Source organism: Aedes aegypti, chromosome 1, assembly GCF_002204515.2.
Source record: "Aedes aegypti strain LVP_AGWG chromosome 1, AaegL5.0 Primary Assembly, whole genome shotgun sequence".
NCBI lineage: Eukaryota > Metazoa > Arthropoda > Insecta > Diptera > Culicidae > Aedes > Aedes aegypti.
Genome location: NC_035107.1, coordinates 70,111,767 through 70,135,027, shown reverse-complemented (window position 1 = coordinate 70,135,027; position 23,261 = coordinate 70,111,767). Strand labels below are relative to the sequence as shown.

Here is a 23,261-nt window from a genome sequence, read left to right as displayed (position 1 = left end):
TGCTAAGGTACTAACATAATGCACCACTACTAATGGCGAACTGGGAATTTCCCTGATGGGAATTCTGCGCGGCCGCCCATAACGATTACGGGCTTATAAATATAGAGATGCCGTTTCGTATAGTCCATCGCCGGGGAAGGTGAATAGTTTATTGGTTTTGTACACAGACACTAGGAACGAATGTGATACCGGGGAGTGATAAAGCGAAACTTTGCGCAATGACACCGCTGGGAAAAAACGGGAAGCGATACCGAACGATGAGCAACGTGTTGCGGAATGTTTAAATGTGAGAAATTTGCAACAGAAGTTTGAGAATGTAGAACTATTGTGTCAAAATCAAAGATGCTAAGCAAGGACTATTTTCGTCAAATTTACCTTTAACTTTTTCTTCTAAAGATAGTTGCTCGTTGAACTGCATTTAACAATTGTATAAAATTTGCAGTTTTCCCATTTTTCATCATTTCTACCCTTCGGACAAATTTGTGCATTTGGACAAATCTACTGTAAAAATCATCTTAGAACTGTTCACAACTTTTAAGAATCATTTAGACAAGATTAAAAAATCCAAAATATCCTGCGAAAATCAGGACCATGATTTCTTACACCTCATACATTTTTTTTTTATTTTATACAAAAAATCTTACTTGGCGTGTAAAAAACCACCAAAAATACTTTACGTAATCAATGGCCAGTCCCTTACTTTAAAATATAACTTTATTGTTTAAGGGTTTTTTTACTTTTTCTAAAACATGTGCCTTGAATCTTCTTCTTCTTCTTGGCATTAACCTCCCCACTGGGACAGGGCCTGCTTCTCAGCTTAGTGTTCTTATGAGCATGGAAGTCAAGGAAATTTCCATTACGAAAAGATCCTGGACCGACCGGGATTTGAACCCAGACACCTTCAGCATGGCTTTGCTTTGTAGCCGCGGACTCTAACCACTCGGCTAAGGAAGGCCCCCCAAGACCTCTACATCTACTTACACCTCAAACATTTTTTTTAATTTCATACAAAAAAATCATGCTTGGCGTGTAGAAACCATCAAAAATGCTTTGCGTAACTAATGGACAGTCCCTTACTTTAAAACATAACTTTTTTGTTTAAGGGTTTTTTTTTACTTTTTCTAAAACATATGCCTTGAATGTTGTTTGTTTTTTTATTAATTACATTTTACACTATAAATGCATTTGGGTCAACGCCTTATTCCACATTGCGCTATAAACATCAATTATAATATTTAGTGCTCCCCCGCTAATTTGAACAATGCCTCATGCAATTTTTTGGTGGTTCAGTTTGAAGTTACTATAAGCATAACGTAAAAACGTGTTTCTGGTAAGCTCATTGGTTGGTTGCTTCGATTCGGCGTCCCGTTTCACAAAGTTAGAGTAAGGTTGAGCAAAAGTTCGACCTTAATGATATGATCATAATTTCCAGAAAAACAATAGCAGTTGAAAAGAAACAAATACCTTCCACATATTTCCTATAATTTTGCTGAACGAATTTGTGTCAAAATATTTACCCACTTTTAGTTACCGTGATTTCGGGTGAAATTGACAATTTTTCACAGTTTTTCTTGTCTGCTTTTTATAATGATGATGACACCAAGAAATTAATTGCATGAAAACAAGTACTATGGTGAGCCTGTCCAAAAACATAATTTTAGTGCTAAAAATCATCTCTAAAATAAAAAAAAATTGGGGGATTCCATTTCGGGGTGAAATTGATTGATGCGATGAACGTTTATTTTCAAAACAACTTTACATACTGAATTGGATGGATGGATCTGAATGGATCCAAATATGTTGGCCAAATTCTTAACATTACAATACATATTTATAGAAATAATGAACAGTTATTTCAAGAATTATGCGGAAAACGCCTAAATGTAGGCAATTTCCTAAGGAATTTCCAGATATCTAGCAGAAATTCTGTTATTTCAACCGAATGAGCAAATTGGTACGAATTTTGATGATAGAATCAGGTTTGAGGATATATTTTAAACATCCTCACAAATTTTCAGATTTAAACCATGTTCAAATCCTTGTTAAGAAGTAGAATTTTGAGGATGTTTATCAATACTACATCCTACATAATTTAGATATTTTACATTATTTTCATAGAAAAAAAAACTTTCTTTAGCATAAGCATCAAGCATTTCGCACAAATTTGTAGGTTGTACAGTCCTAGACCATTGTATGAGAGTTGCCTCCTTCCCGTTCGTTACCAATGTCAGAAATTTGGGACTAACCTCTAACTCTTAGATTGACGCATCCTCCAACGATCGAGAGCTGTGCTGGACACTTCCTTGCGAAAGCTGGAGAATGGGAACTACTTAAGGAAGATGCAGATAACTCTACGATCTCCCGTATGTGTTACGGGATGTTGTGGAATGTTGATGGAAAGAGTAGTGCCATGGGATACGTTTGGAAGACGTTCTGGCCGACAAACATAATATTTACGCATTGCAATCATGCGCTGCTGATAAGAACAAACTCACCAAATTCCTCTTTCGAAGCTCCTCTGTAATCTGCCGCAATTCACAAAGTGAGATCCAAACACTTCCGCAGTCGTTCGTTCAGCTGATCGAAGTCGATGTTTGCCATTTTTCTTTTCCACAGTATTTTATTTTAAGGCGATCCAAACACGTATCAAATAGGAAGGAAAAAAGCTGATATTCTCACCGGCCAAATTAGAAATAAGGAGCCGAGATAAAACGTGGCAGCAAAAACAAAATACATCAACTCGCGCGCACAGCCTACTACCTACCTTTTCAAATCTTCTACTTCCCAAGACAATTCCTAAAATCCACTATTTTCTATTTTTTTGAAAATTAAAAGACCTTTTTGAGCGACCGATTTCATCAAACACTCGATTTTCACTATCTTCAGAGAAAAAAACTTTCTTCAACGCAAAAACTTCACAACACACAATTTGACAATTGACTGTTTAACGATAAACTTGCGACGATCGACGCGCCACCATATTTCATATAACGGAGGTTATTAGAACTAACTTGGAGGTGATGATTTCGAGGTTATTTGGCAAATTGGAGGTTAAAATTCCCTCCAAACACTAGCGATTTTGCGGTGGGATGTTGACGTTTGATGACGAATAGCTGCGACAAACAACGTCCATATACTGAAGGTTACATTGATATTTGCGGTCCATTAGGAAGAAATAAAATCGTGTGACACTGTGATCAACTTCATACGAACTTACAGTATAACAGTTTTTAAATTGATTGCCTAAAACGAACTTCGCTCCACCGGTGGGGCAAGAGTTCGAATCTAGTGTAGGGCAAAAATTCGCTTGTCGAAACTGAGTTTTTGGATTGTTATGAATCTTATGCCGTTTTCAGAATCGTTCCAGCACGTCACAGATCGCCAAAGTTGTATAAAACACTGATTCCATTATTGTTTACATGAATTTCAAAGTATAATTTATCAAGCTTTTTAATGATCCAACCCACCATTTTTCTTGTATGGTAAAATACAATACTTTTCGAAACCATCAAAAATCAACATTATGAACATTGTTGATAAGTATTGTTCAACATATGATGTTTGAATTATGTGACAAATTAAGCAAATAAATTGCCATACAAGCTGATGGACTTGCATACAAGTTGGCTGAAATTGCCAAATTTTGCATTTTCAACATCCAATATCTCAAAAACGTCAAATTCGTGAACTCGTGCATGCGTTCACTATTTGACGTTAAAACGGTGCCGTGTCATTTACGTGATCATAGCAACGAGTGAATTCGGCACCGCTCAAACGTCAAATTAGTGAACTAGTGCATTGGTCCATTGATGATTGTTGCTAATTCATCTCACGATTTAGAATCAAAGAAAACTAGTTGGTTTCGCACTGACAGCTGAAAAAGTATCAGCATACTTCATGCATGTTACCGCGTACAGTGATACTTTTTCAAGTTAATGTAAACTCAATGTAATTATTCGTCAATTTCCGGTGAGTTTCTAGTCCAAGATTCTTGGTCTTTTTTCAAGTATTTTTTTAGGAAATTTTCAGACAACTTTTATCAATGTATGGAATTGCTTGCAGATTACTGAGGACATTTTCTGGGCAGTATCTTTGAAGATTTTTTCGGTACAACCTCCGATGAAATTTCTAGATAAATCTCCAGAACCGATTTTAGAATTCCCTCATGGATTGCTTTGGCAAATTCTCTAGAGATTGCCTCTAAAGTTTCAAAGGATTCCTTCAGAACTAAGAGTAGAATTTGTACTTTTCTCATTCTTTTGCAAATTGGGTCCTAAAATGTTTAATGAATTCTCGTTTTTATTCAATAATACAAAAGAGCATGTTCTTGCAACTACTTTAGCAAGTTTTCCCGCTCAAATAACGGCTATATCATTTTTTAACTTCAATTTTAAAAATGGTTCCAAATATCAACCTTGACACTTGTGATCTTGTTTGACATTCACTTTTTCGACAAAAATGCCACAGGGCATATAGTTTTAACACTGGGGTTGTTCCTATCTGACATTTCGGAAGGGTCACGGAAAACAAAATATACCCAAAATTCGAGTTTAAACCAAGGTGTGTGACAAAATCTCAAAAATCATAAAAAAAAATGTTTTTTGTACTTAAACCAATGAAAATCATTTAAAAATTGAGTAAACATGTGTTTCTGCCCTAAACTTAAGCGTTTGGTAATAAAATTGAGACAGGGCTTTAGGACCCTATTACACCAGATTCACGAATTTATCTGTAATTTGTATAGTATAAATTTATGGTTACTATTTACTACATGATTTTGCTCTAGCAATGGTAACTATAAATCCTTCTCATTTCTTCCGAATTCTGCACGAGACTACTCCCGGAATATCCATCCACATGAGTACGGATAGGAATTATACTTTGAAAAACTCCAACATCTCAAATGGAATAACCGCTTAGAACATATTTTTTTTCCAGTAAACCCCTACCTTGAATCTATTTAAATTTTCAATTTATGTAGAGTTACTGCAGAAATTTTAGCAATCAACTTTGTCAAATTTCTATTCGCACATGGGTTTTTTGTTCGGCCTTGCAGTTTCAAAAGTAATAAAGTAGACGAATATATTCTATGCTCGACGTTTCAATGGTCGATGCCATCACGTTCAAGAAAGATGTTATAGACCACTGAAACGTCGGATATAGAATATATTCGCCTTGTTCATTGCTTCTAAGACTGCATTGACGAACGACTCGAAATGCGAAACACGTCGATCGAAATTATCAGATTCTACCAGATATGAATTCCAACAGGCATTACTCTAGAAATTGTGCTTGAAAATGTCTACCAAAAATTAAAGAGAAATGAAGGAAATTCCTAGCACGATAATAATTTCCTAGATTCAAAGTCAAATCCTATCCTTTTCAAAGTCTAAAAATGTATCCATCTGTTCAGTCAAAAACTTCGTAGAGGTCCTTCAGAAAGGGTTTTATAAATTCCTACAGAAAGCTCTCCAAGGATTCCCCCAATATTAATGAGGTTACGATTCCGTCAAAACTTCTCCTAAAAATCCCATACAATTGTTTCATAGATTATTTCCAGTATTGCTCCAGGTTTTTCCTTGGAACATTCTCAAACAAATCCTGTGGAAACTGTGTCATCTCCATTCTAGTCCAACTATAAATGCCAACGCCTCATTCTAATTGTTTTATATTCGACTTTGACGTTTGCGCGATACTACAGTTGTTTTCAGAATAATACAAGTGAAGGCCTATTTTCATACAAAACGCTCAACTTTGGTAACTTCGTTTCCCTACAAGCAATCGGGATGAAATTTTGTCAGGGAACTATACTAATTACTATACTTTTAAAGCATCAGGTCAAACTGCTCAAAATAACAGTAGATTAAAGCATTATCGAGCGTTGCTCAAATCACCCTAATTAGCTTTGCCGAAAAACCATGTTTAGATATATTCTACTCTGTAAGCAGATCCTTGTGAAATGAAGAAAATTCCTAGCACGAAAAAACGATTTGAAATCAAATACTATCCATTTTAAAGCCGAAAAAAGTGTTCATCAGTTCTGTCAGAAACTTCGTAAGGATCCATCAGAAATGGCTTTATACATTCCTACATAAAGCACTACATGGATTCCCCCAAATTGATGAGGTATGGATTCCAAGAAATCATAAACGAGTTCTCCAGAGTGTTTCATAGATTATTTCATGTATTGCTCCAAATTTTTCATTGGAACTTTCTCAAAAAAAAAAAAAAAAATCCTGTGAAAATTGTGTTAGAAATTATACAAAGATATTCTCTAGGACTTCGTTCAGAATCTAATTCAAGAATTTCTGGACATTTTGATAAAATTATACCCATCATTTTCAACAAGTACCTGCCTTGTACCTTGATGGCTACAGAGTAGCGTGATTGTCGGGCGTATTGTAGAGCTCCATCTTCGTCGGTCTTGGGCGAAACTTCTCCAGTTTAGGGTTTAGGGTCGCCAGGTCCTCTTCCACTGCGTACAACCAGCGTATTCGTGGTCTTCCCCGAAGCCGCCGACCTCTACCTGGTTCCCTGCTGAATATTATTTTCGCAATTCTTTCTTCCGACATTCGCACTAAGTGACCAGCCCACTGAAGTCTGCCGTATTTTACACGATTGATAATATTCGCATCTTTGTACACTTGATACAACTCGTGATTCATGCGTCTGCGCCACACACCATTTTCGAGTTTCCCACCGAGTATTGTCCGCAGCACTTTACGCTCGATCTCCTAATCTCCAAATAGCACCCTCAAGTGCAATGTTGAACAGTAAATTCGAAAGTGCGTCTCCCTGTTTCAATCCGTCTAACGTCACGAACGAGGTTGACACCTCGTCTGCGATCCGAACACTTGATTTCGAACCATCCAGCATAGCACGTATCAGCCTAATTAGTTTCGCCGGAAAACCATTTTCAGACATTATCTGCCAAAGCTCATTTCTTTTCACTGAGTCGTACGCCGCCTTGAACTCAATAAACAGATGGTGAGTCTGCAAGTTATACTCCCGGAATTTGTCTAGGATCATTCGCAAGCTAAACATCTGGTCCGTTGTTGAACGGCCCTCACGAAAACCAGCTTGGTATTCGTCGACGAAGGACTCCTCGAGCGGTCTCAGTCTGTTAAACAGGATACGCGACAGAATTTTGACACTCCAGTCTGTGTCCTTTCTTGTAGATAGGGCGGATGAGGCCATCCAACCAGCCGGTGGGCAATTCTTCGTCCTCCCATACCTTCAGAAGTACTCGGTGGATCGACTGGTAAAGCTACTCGCTTCCGTGCTTGAGAAGCTTTCCCAGCAGCCTTACAGTTCTTCAGCTCGCTGATAGCCTTTTTAACCTCTCCTATGGTCGGTGGGTCCACAGCTTGATCGTCATCATCTATGTTCATCCTGTTCCTCGCTACATTTCCATTCCCACCGTTCAACAATTGCTGAAAGTGCTCCTTCCACCTGGCAGCCACCGCCGTTTTATCGGTCAACAAATTCCCTTCTCGGTCATTGCACATGGCGGGCACTGGTACGGTATTGTGCCGCGCACCATTGACCGTTGCATAAAATCTCCGCATATCATTCCGGTTCATGCTTTCTTGTGCGTCAGCTACCACACTTTCTTCGTGCTGCCTTTTCTTTCTGCGGTGGATTCGCTTTTCTTCGGCTCTCGCTGCCCTGTACCGCTCTCTGTTCTGTCGGGTACCGGCCACAAGCATACGGCTTCTGGCGACATTCTTCAGTTCTGTCACCCTCTGGCACTCTTCATCGAACCAGTCGTTCCGTCTTCGTCGTTGACCAGTGCCGATCACTTCCCGCGCCGTTGTTGTCACAGCTTCGTGGATAGGGTCCCACAGGCTGTCGACGTCTCCAGCAACGTTGACTCTTCCCAACTTCTCGTCTAGTTGCTGACGGTACTGCGCAGCTACCCCATCAGTCGACAAGCGTTGTATATTGAAGCGTAGCGTTCTGTGTGTTGCGGAACTCGTGACGCTGGATAACCGCGCCCGAATTTTAGCTACAACGAGATAATGGTCCGAGTCGATATTAGGGCCTCGGAAGGTCCTGACATCAATGACGTCTGAGAAATGTCGCCCATCAACCAGCACGTGGTCTATTTGGGAGCAGGCATCTCCACTCGGGTATCGCCAGGTGTGTTTGCGGATATTCTTTCGTGCGAAGTAGGTACTGCTGATTGCCATCCCTCTAGCAGCAGCGAAGGTTACTAGCCGCAGGCCATTATCATTGGTAACGGAATGAAGCCTTTGGGGGCTGTTTGGGCACATCAGGAGTTAATCATCAATGTTAACTTCCTTTTCCCGATCAGCCTAGATAGCCGTGTAGTGTCGGTAGCGGTTGTTTCAATTGGCTAAGAATTAACACTACGGACTGCCTGTTCCGGTGGTAAAAGTCCACCTAACAGGTGACCCCTAATTCATGTGGCTTTAAGCTTACCGTGCCTAAGAATGAATGGTTAGGGGGGTCTAAATAAAACCTAACCGCAAACGGAGCCTGTGGAGTACCAGGGCGCCCTCTACAGTATTATGCCCTTCCTGTGCTACCCGGAGCAATGGTGCAGGTGACCTTGTGTTTCTCCGAGATAATCGGCTGCCCTTCTTCAGTCTCAAGCCTGAGGCTAAATAAGGGTGGGATTATTAATACGTTGTAATTTAGTTTAAAATTTCCACCTCCATGGGTTCGCATTATGCGTATTACACAGTGTAGTCTGTGCTTTTCGCCTTTGGCGACTTTTAAGAGATACCGATCTGATTTTTCACTGCTGGTCTTTTTAGTTCTGAGATTGCGAAAAGCTTAATCCTGCCTAGTTTGGGTAGTGGCTACGGTTAGGATAGCTTTGTTAGACCAATCTTCAGCATAAAATATCAGCAATGATCAATCTTTGTAGACTCATGCAAATGCTACAGCTCAAATGGCGCTTGTTCAAAAACCTTACTTTTGTGAACTTTTATCTAGGTAACCTTGTGGACCCAGTTTTTGCTACTTTCAGAAAAATGAAATGGCAAACTCGCGTGCCATGCCTCGTGCATGCGTGCTCGTAAATAGCGCTATCGTTGCTACACTCATTTCTGAGTTAACAACCAGAGATGTATGTGCTGTCACAATTGATGTTTCTGTTGGTGACCTCAATAGGAAATACGTCTTTCGTTATGAGGTGTATTTACCACATGATGAACCATCCCAATGGATGATTTCAAACGAGTTGTTCACTGCCTATGAAAAGGCCTTCTGCTCCGTGTGGGCAGTGATGCTGATACTCATCACATCATCTGGAGCAGATCAGCTATCAATTTGAGAAGCTCCAGTCTGATAAAGTGCTTAAGTAGTTCAAATCTTGGATTACTTATTTTAGGGAATCGTCCAACCTTCATGGTATCTGCTAGAGAAGAAGTGTTAGACATTATACTCTGCTCGAACAGAATCAGTCACAAGTTGACGAATTGGCATGTATCAGATGATGAATCATTATCTGATCATCGCTACATACACTGGGAATTGGTTGTGACCAAATTCCATGGATTCTCTCCGTCCATTGGAAATCCTAGTATTTCGGATGTTTCCACTTCCGGTGAGTTGGGACACAATTGTCCTTGCTTCGAGTGATCTCATAATTGCTTGTCACTTTGCTTATAGGTAAATTTTCTACACAACTCCCTTTACAGGAGTAGTGGACGTCTGGCTGTTTGTAAAGTATGTCAGATAGTCAGGCTGCTATAAAAGCTCTTGCTTCGGCCAACTCAAGGTCGAAGCTTGTTATCGCATGTCGAACTCAAATTGAGGAACTGAATTCAGTCAACTCTGTAAACCTTGTATGGGTACCTGGCCATTCTTCCATCGCTGGAAATGAATTGGCTGATGAGCTAGCTCGCGATGGAGCATCGCATGACTTCATTGGCCCTGAGCCGGCTATTCCAATTTCGAAGTGCTGGGTGAAGCTTCAGATTAATTCTAAAGCTGCAACTCAGCACAAGCAATATTGGAATAGTTTGGAGTCGTGTCGTCAAACAAAATTGTACATAACTGAGCCATCTCCAAGGGTGGCGAAGTATTTAACAAATCTGTCAAAGCAGAATTGCAGTCTCTTTGTCAGAGCGTTGACAGGCCACTGCCGACTCAACTATCACATGGCAAATATTCAGCGTGTTGACTCATTTGTGTGTGATAGTTGTGACTCCGATTATGGAACTTCGTGTCACCTGATATGCAACTGTCCAGTTTATGCGCAAATGCGTTTCCAATTATTTGGTAAACATTTATTAGGTGAAACTGAATTCAGAAGGACTTTCTGTTATTCTTAACCCGCTGTGGTAATGAGCTATAGGCTCTCTTTACGCTCATGCGTTTTGTAGTGCCCTTTTTAGGGCGCTGTTCGAACCCATTGTGGTATGGAGCTACATGCTCTCATTTCGCTTATGCGATCTTCCTTCTTCACTCCTATTTCCTCCTATCTTTCCCTTCCCTTTCCTCTCCCATCGGGTAGATGATGAAATAGGCTCAAATATGGCGATGGCACAAATCTCCCAAATGGCGGGGAACGTGCCTTTGGAGCCGGCCTTCTGATACCTGATACCTGATGGTCGGTGGGTCCACAGCTTGATCGTCATCATCTATGTTCATCCTGTTCCTCGCTACATTTCCATTCCCACCGTTCAACAATTGCTGAAAGTGCTCCTTCCACCTGGCAGCCACCGCCGTTTTATCGGTCAACAAATTCCCTTCTCGGTCATTGCACATGGCGGGCACTGGTACGGTATTGTGCCGCGCACCATTGACCGTTGCATAAAATCTCCGCATATCATTCCGGTTCATGCTTTCTTGTGCGTCAGCTACCACACTTTCTTCGTGCTGCCTTTTCTTTCTGCGGTGGATTCGCTTTTCTTCGGCTCTCGCTGCCCTGTACCGCTCTCTGTTCTGTCGGGTACCGGCCACAAGCATACGGCTTCTGGCGACATTCTTCAGTTCTGTCACCCTCTGGCACTCTTCATCGAACCAGTCGTTCCGTCTTCGTCGTTGACCAGTGCCGATCACTTCCCGCGCCGTTGTTGTCACAGCTTCGTGGATAGGGTCCCACAGGCTGTCGACGTCTCCAGCAACGTTGACTCTTCCCAACTTCTCGTCTAGTTGCTGACGGTACTGCGCAGCTACCCCATCAGTCGACAAGCGTTGTATATTGAAGCGTAGCGTTCTGTGTGTTGCGGAACTCGTGACGCTGGATAACCGCGCCCGAATTTTAGCTACAACGAGATAATGGTCCGAGTCGATATTAGGGCCTCGGAAGGTCCTGACATCAATGACGTCTGAGAAATGTCGCCCATCAACCAGCACGTGGTCTATTTGGGAGCAGGCATCTCCACTCGGGTATCGCCAGGTGTGTTTGCGGATATTCTTTCGTGCGAAGTAGGTACTGCTGATTGCCATCCCTCTAGCAGCAGCGAAGGTTACTAGCCGCAGGCCATTATCATTGGTAACGGAATGAAGCCTTTCCGTTCCAATGACGGGTCGGAAGAAATCTTCTTTCCCGATCTGCGCATTTGCGTTGCCGATGACTATCTTGACATCTTGTTTTGGGCACTCTCCGTAAGCCTTATCCAGGCTCTCATAGAACTCATCCTTCATGTCATCGGGCTTATCGTTCGTTGGCGCATATATGCTGATCAGGCTGTAGTTGAAGAACTTGCCCCTCATTCTCAACACACAGATTCGGTCGCTTACCGGTTTCCACCGAATAATTCGCTTCATCTGCTTCCCAATCACTATGAAGCCAACCCCATGTTCTGCTCTGTTGCCACCGCTGTAGTAGATGTGGTACTTGAATGAAGTGTTGGCGATGGGGTCCACCGCTCGGAATTCGCGTTCTCCGGTTCTCGGCCAGCGTATTTCCTGGATAGCTGCCACGTTCACGCCGATATTCCGCAGTTCACGAGCCAGGAGCCCAACACGCGCGGGTTCATTCAAAACTTTCCAATCGTTGTCCTTTATTCGTTGCCGGGTCTGTTGCCGTAAGATCAATCCGTTTGCTCTATTTTTGCCTTTCTTGGTTGGTGAAGAGTCTTCGATAGGCTACCTAACCAGGGTTGCGCTACCTACATCGTGCTAGAAGAGCTGCCTCCTCGATGTTGACACGATACAGCATCGTCCGCTTGTTCTTTACATGATGACCACGGTCATAGCCATCACAACCATCCACCTTTATCAGGGCTTTGGACCTGTAGCTCTGGTTCTCAATAGTTTCAAGTTCTTTCGGACATGCAACTATGGTGAGCCGTCATGCGCTAGCGGTGTCCGCTAAACCAACAATATTTATTTTCTTTATCACCCTCAGTGTCAAGACTGCTATTCAACGAGATGGACCGAGAGTGGAACATTGAAGAATGCCTGCTGTCACTGACATTGACTTCTTTCCTTTATATGTACGTCCCGTCTCGTACATCAAGGCTCTGCATGCAGTGGAAGTAGATTTTCTAGATTAGGCACAGATAGCCGGAGACCTGCAATCAGTGAAACGGTATTGAATGCGTTCTTCATTTCGGAATGTGCTGTCGGTCATGTCTTCTTATTTATATCGACGCCTTCTCTGCATTCTAGAGCACCGTCCAATTCTGTATTTGAAAGAGACCTTACTTTATCGGAAACCCGTCTTGCGGTTCTCAGCACGCCTCCTTGTACTGTGACAAACAACGCGTAGCGTGCTAAGCGTCTTGGTGCACCAATAAACTGGGCGCCATCTAATTTTTGGAACGTGGCATTGTGTTGCCACAATCCGTCACCATTCTTCTTGAGGCCGCCGATATCCGCTATAGAACCAACGTGCCGAAACGAATAGTACCTTGGCATACTTCTCGCACTTCCACTTGCAAGTTATCCTTCCAAATGTTACCGCAGAGTTTCATTCGTCGATTCGGTTGCGGATCCCTTGGTGGCCACCATAGTTGTGATGCTAGCTAGCTCTCTACTTCATGTTCGCCGTAAGTGAAGAATTGTAGAACGTGACTCTCTTCCGTTTCTCCTGAAATGTGCTATGGGCGCCTTCATTGTACAATCGTACATCTATCGAACTTCCTGCAGTGCATGGATAAGTTAGCTGTTGCACACCACAGCCTAGGAATTGAAGTCTCCTGTCCGATTAACTAGTAAGATAACCAATTCAACTTGGAGGTGCGTAAGATCTGTATACAAAGACATCGTTGAATTTGGCGAACACGAAGTCTTCATTTTTCTTTGTCGAGGCAGAGGACTTCTGCTACATCTTCAACCACATAGGAATTTCCGCAAGCATTACTTAAAAAAATTGACTTGAACATCTCTACAAAATTACAGGAAATTATCAATTGTAATTGTAATTGCTCGATCCACACCCTGGCAGACCACCGTCTGCCAATCTTGACACGAGCTGAAGTGAGGACCTACAAAGCCTCCCCAGTTAACATGTTCTATATCGTTTGGCACACCGGGATCTGGTATCCCAAACGGTATTGGTGCTACTACCATAGGTGGGGAAACCACAAGGTGACCCGTCGGCGTATAGACCTATCAGTCTACTAGATACGACGGGCAAGTTATTGGAGAGGTTTATTCTCAACAGGCTAGTACCGTATACGGAGGGTGCGGACGGCCTGTCCAACAACCAGTTTGGATTCAGGAAAGCTAAATCTACTCTGGACGCTATCCAGACTGTCGTTCAGACAGCTGAGATGGCAATCGAGCAAAAAAAGGAGCGGCATCCATTACTGCGCGGTTGTCACTCTGGATGTGAAGAATGCGTTCAACAGCACAAGCTGCGAAGCGATAGCCCACGCACTTCACCGCCTCAAGGTATCGGTGCAGTTGTGTAAGCTTCAAGAAAGCTATTTTGATGGTAGGATTCTACTGTATGACACAGCGGAGGGGCAGAAAAGCGTCCGAATTACCGCGGGAGTACCTCAAGGTTCAATCCTGGGCCCGCTGTTATGGAATGCGATGTACAATGACGTACTGAGGCTGCCCCTTCCGACGGGTGTTAAGATTGTTGGCTTCGCCGACGATATCACCCTAGTAGGGTTGAAAGCAGCGCACTCTATCTCCATAGTTGAGCAATGGATAAAGTCTAGGAAACTAGGACTGGCCTGTCACAAGACTGAGGTGGTGGTGGTCAACAACCGCCAGTCCGAGCAACGGGTGCTTATCTCGGTAGCTACCGGTAGGTGATTGCACCATAGAATCTAAGCGATTCCTTAGGCATCTTGGGGTAATGATCGATGACAAGCGCAGCTTCGCGCTACCTACGTTGAATTTGCCTGTAAATGGGCATCTACGGCTATAGCGTCGCTTTTGAAGATGATGTCAAAAATAAAGTAACTGAAGTCACTTTTTCAGAAAAATGGTCACTTAATTTACTATTTCTTTGATCTGATTATAATGAAATTTAAGGCTGGGTCAGCTTTTCAAACACAAACAGGAAAAAATATATATTTGTTATTATAAAGACAAATATAGTGTGATTTGGAAATCAAATTATCAAGAAAGCTAGGGATTCCTACTTAATCTTTTTGAAGAATTCAGGTAAATATTTGAAAGACATTTCCAACGGAAAACGCAAAAAATCTCTGGGAAAAGTTTTGGAGAAGATTCTAGCAATGCTAAGGAGACGTCTAAAGATTAGAATAAGTTTTAGCGATAATCAGGACCAATATCTGACACACCTGTTGAATAGATTACTAGTGAACTTTCTGAAGTAATCTGCGTCTATAGATGTTATTCCAAACATGCCTTCTGAAAGAACCTTATCAAAACTCCTCCGGAAGTTGAACCAGAGAAGGTTAGGAATAACAACAAAAATCAAAGAGAACTTGTTCAGGACTTCAAAAACGAGAGATATTTCAGAAATTACATTTAAAATTTCAACAAATAAGCTGTACATTTTTCCATCGATTAAGCCCTAACACTTTTTTCCACGTCTTTGATCCACTATTTCAAGACAAGATGGTTGAACATTGTTTGAGAATCCTCGTCATGACATACTGACACTTCCTTACATACTTTCCAAGAAACTCACGACTCGTCAGGGCACGAACACGATTGTTCCGTCCCAACGTCACAAGAAGCAATTTGAGAAGCGCTGGCAGCAGGCAGCAGCGGAATATTCCATCATCAACATCCTTGCATTGTGCTACCCGGTTTGCAGCATCAGCGAAAAATACCCCAAAGGACAATTTGCGTCCCTTTTCTGTTCATTTCATTGCCATCCATCTAGCCAGCTAGGTATAGCGTGAACGCATCAACCAAACAGATTGCACCACCACTAGCACAACCTTCATCATCATCATCATCATCATCATCATCGAACCCACTGCAGCATCTTCCAGGCAGTGGAAATTTCCATCATTCCCCACACCGTTGCGCATGCAAGACTTTGTTTACCTGCAGCCTATATAAGCAGCTTGCATGCGCAAGAACATCATCAGTTTCAATCAGTTTCGATTCAGTTTAGTATCAGTTTTCTTTGAAGCATTGTAACATCAAGTTGAGAATACAGAAAGTAATCAAGTGAAGCAAATCATCTTTTCCTCCTCCACCAGTGGAAGCCAAACAAGCCTTCCGTGAAGGCTTGAGTCAGCAGAAGTCACATTCCAGTTGAGCTATCGGTCCTGTGCCCTGTTGCACCAAGCAACAGGTTAGCGGACGATCAACAGATCGTCCGTTCAAGCTCAACAGAGCAAAACCCCGTTGCACGACGCAACAACGATATTCGATCAATTTCCCCATCCCGAACCAAACTAAAGATGCAAAACTATGCGCTTTGACGTACTTTCTCTTTTCATCTTTCGTTTGCCTGTAATGCAAGTGGGCGGACAAATATGTATGTCTATGTTGAGAGCGCTGAGAGCACGGAGCAGCATCAAATTGTGCTTGCATATGTTGCATGGCGTGCAGAGCAAGGCACGTGTCAAGCGTTATAATAAAACCGAGATAAGAACGAAAAAGAATATGAGAAAAGGATCACACTATGGGCGATAAAGTGGCCAAGGGTGGCCAGTGAAAAGTCAATTTCAAATTCCCGGTTTTTCCCGGTATTTCAAAAACATTCCCGGTTTAATGATATGCTAAAAAACATTCCAATTGCAAATTATATGTAATGTTTAGCTTTTCGGTAGTTGTTAAACTTCCACTCGGCTGGTCAGCCGTAAACCACGATTCATAATTAAAAACAAGTAACATTATTGAGAATTGTTTTACCATTTCAAACGACTTTCAAGTACGAGTTTTTTGGTCATAAACCAAAGCATTTCTATTAGGGAACGGAAATCAGATATTTTGCTGCGCATTCAAATTTTCTGGGCTTATACTGATTATGCTAAATTCCAGTTTGATCGTGAGATATCGTTTTAATCTTACGACGGTCATTTTAAGTAATCGTGGAATTTGTTATGAAAAAGTTCATTGTTAAAAAAGTTTGACCCTTGTTTATATGATAGGATTGAGTCAATCTTTGAATGACCATTTAGGTCACAGATTTGGTAGACATAAACATAATTTATCAATTGTTCAACATTTCTTTCCATGGTCATCAGCATATAATTTTTCGTTATGTTTTATCCCCACAAATCTAGAACATTTTCTCAGGGCAATTATTTCTGATAAAAATAACAGTCATAATTCTGAAATGAATTAGAATTTTATACTATTTTTACCAAGCTTAAACAAGAAGCGAATGGCAAATCTTCAATGAATATTATAGGTTGTAAACGCATTTAATTTGATCTTAGTGAATTGCAAGCTTGCTTAGAGAAATTTATAACACCCAAACATTGTAGTTTTTAACATAAAATACTTCATGAAACTATATAAAAACTTTTCGCAAGATGTTTCTTCTATACTGGCTTACTATTTACTGGATTAGAGCAAGTGGTAACATTTGTATAAAGAATATGTTCTTGACTTTGTTGACTAACTTGGGGTTCGAATTCAGAAGCTTTTGTATAAATCCACTAAAGTATAGATCGAGCTGATTAAAACATTACGTGGAATGCAAAATATTCCCGGTGCTAATTGACATTCCCGAAATTCCCGGTTTTCCCGATTTCCCGGTGCGCTGGTCACCCTGAATCTAAGAACTGACTGTTTCTTTTACATCAGTACAAAATCAACACTTCTATGAGGGTATTTCTGAAATATAAAAGCAAGATCTTTTGTAGTTTCATTGATACAGTATGTCAAAGTTAGAGTTTTTAAGAAAAATGAAGAATTCAATATCTATACACGGTATAATTTGAATGGAATATAATGCATAATCGTAATATTTGATATAAATATTTATATACTGTTCGAAAGCTTATAAAAAAGCTATCTAGGAAAGACAAAATTAAATAAAAAATTGTTTTTTAGTTCGGGTAAATGTAAGGATTACACTGCAAAAAATATATTCGAGTTTTTATTAAAATTTTACACATCCCATACTTTCTTGTTCCAAGTTGTCCCAGGCCAAAATTCATTCCCAAGGGTACTTTAAGATGTAAACTTAATTGTAGCGAACAATTTAGCTGCACATATTTGCACTTTTTTTCATATAGAGCTTTTTACTTTTTCCAGTATTTTTAACAATAATTCTTAGATAACAGCTAAAGACTTTTTCAGAAAATAATTGAATATTGAATATAACTATGTGAGTTCTAATATTTATAATGGTTTTCTCAGCATTGGCTCATATGCATATTAGTATCACAACTCATTATTTCACTATAGGCTCTTTCCAAAAGCTTGTCTCGAAAACTTGTTTTTTGAAAACAAATCATAAAAAATTTGCTTTACATAACTTATGCATTTCACATGATAAGGAAACTATATTTTTGGCCGCTAGTCTATATGGAAACTGGTTATTTTTTATCTGATCCGTTGTGTGATTGTTGATCGAATGAACCGACTCTCGCCAAAAAAGAGCCACGGGTCACTCATTCAATTGAGTGATTCGATTCTTTTGAACGGCTCCGATTCATTGTGCCCATCTCTAGTGGACACCCTTATGGGGCAGTATGGACACTTTAACATTTATATGAAAATTGTCACGCGATCATTTACAAGCCCTAGAAAAATAAAATACACATTCAGGAAACCACAGTAGTAGGTCACTATGCCACTATAAAATAATAAAAGCCAATTTACGACATTTTTCGTAGTGATCCTTTCAATGTTGCCTCTAGAGTTGTTTCAATCGACAGTTGACGACTTTGAACCGATTTTTGGTTCTGTATCATATTAATCGCATTAAACGCTTAATATTTTGAATAGTTTTGTATTTGAAGTTTTTTTTCTTTCTCTTTAAAGTGCCAACTTTACTGTGTCACCTAATGTCCATTTTGCCCCAACAATAAAAGACATGTTCATAAAAGTTTTTCAATGTTTTGAAGCAACAGAAAAAATCAACTACATTTTCAATTACAGAAGATTTGATCAAAAGCTACATTATCAGTCAACTGGACTGCAAGTTCGTCTCTGAAACCTTATTTGCTGAGTCGTGAATGTTATAATTTTCGAACCCAATAAATTCAAGGTCTATCTTTCGATTTAAAATCAACGTTTAAAACCATTTTTCATAAGTTTTAGTGGATAACTTACCCTTTCCACAGGCAACTGAAATATTGTTTGCATCTAAAGTGTAAAATTATTCGCATATGCGAAAATACTGGTGGTGTCCAATGTCCATTCTACCCCGGGTGTTCATACTGCCCCCGGTACCCCTAAATATAACGAAGAATACATGGAAAAGTTTCGAAAGTAGTCACAAACTTACTATACTTTATGGCAGTGCTGAGCAGTTCCACGCCGTTTCGCAAACCCGATTATTTTTGTATTTTTTGAATCGTCTGAAAATTTGCATACAGATTCTTTATGACCAAAAATGCCATTATGCACTTTCAGACCGTCATTTTGAACCTCGCCTTATTTTTGAGAAGGGCGTATCGGAAAATGCATGGCAAATCTTTAAAAAACTGTAACTCGAAAACGGTTTGTCCGATCGATTTGAGATCTTCTACAAAGTTGTAGGTATTGCTTAGGACTATACGGAGAAAAATATGCACGGTAAAAAAAGTTACAGATTATTTTTTATTTCAAAAACAAAATTTTAAAATCGATTTTCTCCAGAAACGCAGTTTTGATTTTTTTTATTTTTGGATATGTTTTAGGGGACAACTTATGTGCCCTTCATCAATTTTGGGGTTTTTAAGAACAATGAACTTCAAATTTTCATTTGAAAATTTCGTTTATATTTTTTTACCGTGCATACTTTTTAAATATTTAAGTATATAGGTTTTGATCAAACAATAAACAATTCAGCTACGATTCACTCAATCAAAATAAAACATTTCTGGAATGGAGAAACACGAAATACAGTCATCTCTCCCTTACTCGATATTCTGTATCTCGATATTTCCCCTAACTCGATGGAATGCGCGGTCCCTTCAATCTAGCATGCTTTGATACCTCTGTAAGTCGATACCTCTCTAACTCGATGTTCCCTAACTCGATGCTATCTGTTTCAGTTTTCCAAGTAAGTTTACCTCTCTAACTCGATATTTTCATGAAAAGTTCCAAATGTCCTCCAAACGTTAATAAATTTCATGAATTTGAATATTATGATTATATTGATAGTAAAATTAAGGTTTATTGCCAATTTCTGGGAACTTAAATTTTCAATTTTTGCTGATCGGTAAAAAAAAATCACATTGGTAAATGTGGTAAAATTGTATTGTTTTTCACGTTAAAATAACTATTCTGAATGTATTTTGTCAAAATAATAAAAAGTTTGTAATTTGAAAAATATGTGTTCTGTATCTTGATACCTCCCTAACTCGATGGTCCCTTCAATATCGAGTAAGGGAGAGTTAACTGTATGTTTGAAAAGGGCCTATTTTACTTTTTTTTATTTGAAAATTTTATACAAATATGAGTATATCTCGAAATTGATGCAACCTAAATAAAAAATTACTTAAGTACTTTTCGATTGAAATTTTTCTGTACTTTCAAATAATCACATAAAAAAATATTGTTTTCCTCTCTATTTCGATTTTTTTTCAAAATCTATAAAATTTTAAAAAATCATAACTTTTTCTTCCATTTTTAAACAATGTGCAATAAATCCCATAAGTTGTCCCCTAAAACATATCCAAAAATAAAAAAAAATCGAAACTGCGTTTCTGGTTAAAATTGATTTTAAAATTTTGTTTTTGAAATTAAAAATAATCTGTAACTTTTTTTACCGTGCATATTTTTCTCCGTATAGTCCTAAGCAATACCTACAACTTTGTAGAAGATCTCAAATCGATCGGACAAACCGTTTTCGAGTTACAGTTTTTTAAAGATTTGCTATGCATTTTCCGATACGCCCTTCTCAAAAATAAGGCGAGGTTCAAAATGGCGGTCTGAAGATGCAAAATGGCATTTTTGGTCATAAAGAATCTGTATGCAAATTTTCAGGCGATTCAAAATATACAAAAATTAAATTTAAAAAAAAAAATCGTCATGTTCGGTGGAATTGCTCTGCTTCCACTGTCCACCGCTCATCAGTTTCGCGCTACCCATGATAGACTTGGTACACACTTAATACTCTACTGCGTCTTTACTTCACGCAATACATTCTGTAGATGTATAATATATATGCGGGATATTATGATTTATCACTTCATTCTTCTTAATTCTTAATGTTATAGTAGCATGTTCACATATCAGATAACACCCACCTAGAACGATGTCAGCATGGGTTTGTTCAACCCGTCTACCAGCAGCCTCAATTTTTTACCATAATAAAAATTTCAAATCGCTATAACTTTTTTTGCTTCTCAATATGTATGCACCATTTTTTCACTTGTTCTAAAATAACTCTTTTATTTTTAGAATCTTTGTCAATATTGATCGATGGTCATCTGGTTTTGAAGATATTCCGATGCTACTTGTGGGATTGTCATTCCCATATAAATATTCTTTGGCCGTTATTTTGTTTTTAGTCAATTTATCAAAAAAATAAAATATGGGCTATACAATGTTAGGTAATAAGGAGCATCGCTGAAAAAATCATACAAATCGGTTGAGTTACCTCCAAGAAATCTGAAAATTACGATATAGTTTTTGAAGTGTTCCTATGGCCAGAGTGGTACCACAAACAAAAATGGTCATATCTTAAAAACGGTTGCACCAAATCGCTTCATTTTTCACATCAGAGCTTCATCAGAGTGAGAAAAATTCCGAAAAGTGAATAATCAAACACAAAAAAAAAACTGTAGCTTAAGATATTGTGAGTACAGACGACCAATGATTAAAATCGACACAGATTCTAAAAGTAGAAGAGAACTTTTTTAGAACTTGTGAAAAAATAGTGCAAAAATATTGAAAAACAAATAAAGTTATTGCGATGTGAATATATTTTTGTTGTAAAAATATTATGCTGATAGTAGCGGGGTTAATAACCATGCATTAAAGTATGCATAGCCATGAAAAGACTGAACGTTTTTTTTCTGAAGATTAGTGATCGCAAACTCTCTTTAGAATGAGTTTTATATTTCTGTAAAACCCTTTTCCCCCTTTGTTACGTGTCTCGCTAAAACTGTAACCCAATTCCTGGAGGCGGAAAAGAATGTTCATCCCTATAGAGATTCGCCTAAAATTCATGAGGTATGGATTCTGAAATAATTGAAAAGTTTTTCAGATATTTCTCTAGGACCCGATCCAACAAAAACAGTTTAGTATTATTTTTAAGGATTACTGAAAGTGATGTTGACTTGATAGATTTAAGAGATAAAAGATCTGGAGATCCGGAACTGGCATTGGCATGTCATATTTAGCTTTGGTAATATCTAATCAATAACAGCGAAATATTCATTAAATCCAGAAAGATCAAATTTTGCTATGGTTCATAAATTGGGTGAATAAAAAAATGATATTATCCTTAGATTTTTTATGGTTAAGTTCTTCGTTTTTTATTGTCAGTACTTTGCTTATGCTTTGGAATATTCTCCAGAATTTACCTAAAAAACTTCTGGACGTTTTTCACCTAGGATGTTTTACAAGAAAGCTTCACAAAATTCTCAAAGAATTATTCATGGATTCGACTAGTTAGAAATCGAAGGTATTTTAATTTTATATTTTTGCCACGATGATAGTTTATACAAAGGGCGATAAAGATTTTTGTTATCTTAACCAGAGACCTAAGGACTGCCTTTGCTTTCGAAACGCTTGGAGAAATTTTAATGAATCAAATTTTCAAGTTATCTATTTTTAAGTTCCAACTTTGATTCTAGAACCGCGCCAGTTTATTTAACTTAGTGGAATTTAGCCAAATTTAGACCAACCATTAAACGTAAATCTTCATTTCACACCAATATCAGTAATAATCATTTCTTTCGACACCCGAGAGAATACACTTCCGATATGAGAATCGCCCAAGATCAGCACCCGAAACGATGGCTCTATCAAGGCGTCAAAGTTAATTAACCACCATAGCCGCCGCTCATTCTTTTCTGTTCTGCTCCCAATCCATTTCCCATCGAGCTTCACGCATCCGAGGCGAACCTGAATAGATCTAAATGGATTCGAAAATTATGGCACTCATTATCCATTTGGCCTCATAAGACAACGCCAGAATCCCGCACCACTATCGACGTAGACAAGGTCAATCTTGCTTTTTTGCCTCATCCCAAGGGGCTATTTCTTGCACGTGCGAAGAAAAACGGCCTGCGGATTTGGAGGAGGGAGTAAGGGTAACAGCCCCAGAAGCCAACCGATTGCACACAAAATCTAATCCAAGGCAGTCAGGCGGAGTAATACAAATGGCCGACGCATTTATATCCTCTGGATGACCGCCCGGCAATTAATGACGACACGTCGTCGATGTGGGTGGGCGGATGGCCGACCGACTTTCTTTGTTTGACTTTATGGGGGAAGCTTCATCATCGGTAGCCCCGCCCCCTACATTAGCGCCAGACGCTCGTTGGCTGCGTGGTGCCTTGTTTCACAGAGGTTTCTTTGGAACTGAACAATCTAGGAGAAACCGAGCGATTTTCTTCTATTAGTATCTTTAATCAAAAAGATATAACAAAATCTGTGATTAAAGTTATATTAGAGGAATTGATATATGCTTTTGACAGACGCGAAGACGAGTTATTGAAGTTATAGGCTAGTTATTAATTTCTCAACCAGCAGCATCATAGTTTTCATCACAAAAATTTATTTAATTGGCAATAACTTCCCTTTTTTATATTTTTCCACCATTTTTATTCAAGCTCTTA

General features: G+C 39.3%; 1 protein-coding gene across 17 annotated transcripts in view; it reads left to right on the top strand.

The window, feature by feature from the left end:
- Positions 1-23,261, top strand: part of LOC5565116 (neurobeachin) — a 415,182-nt gene that overhangs the window by 336,599 nt on the left and 55,322 nt on the right. The gene's annotated exons all lie outside the window — the stretch shown is intronic.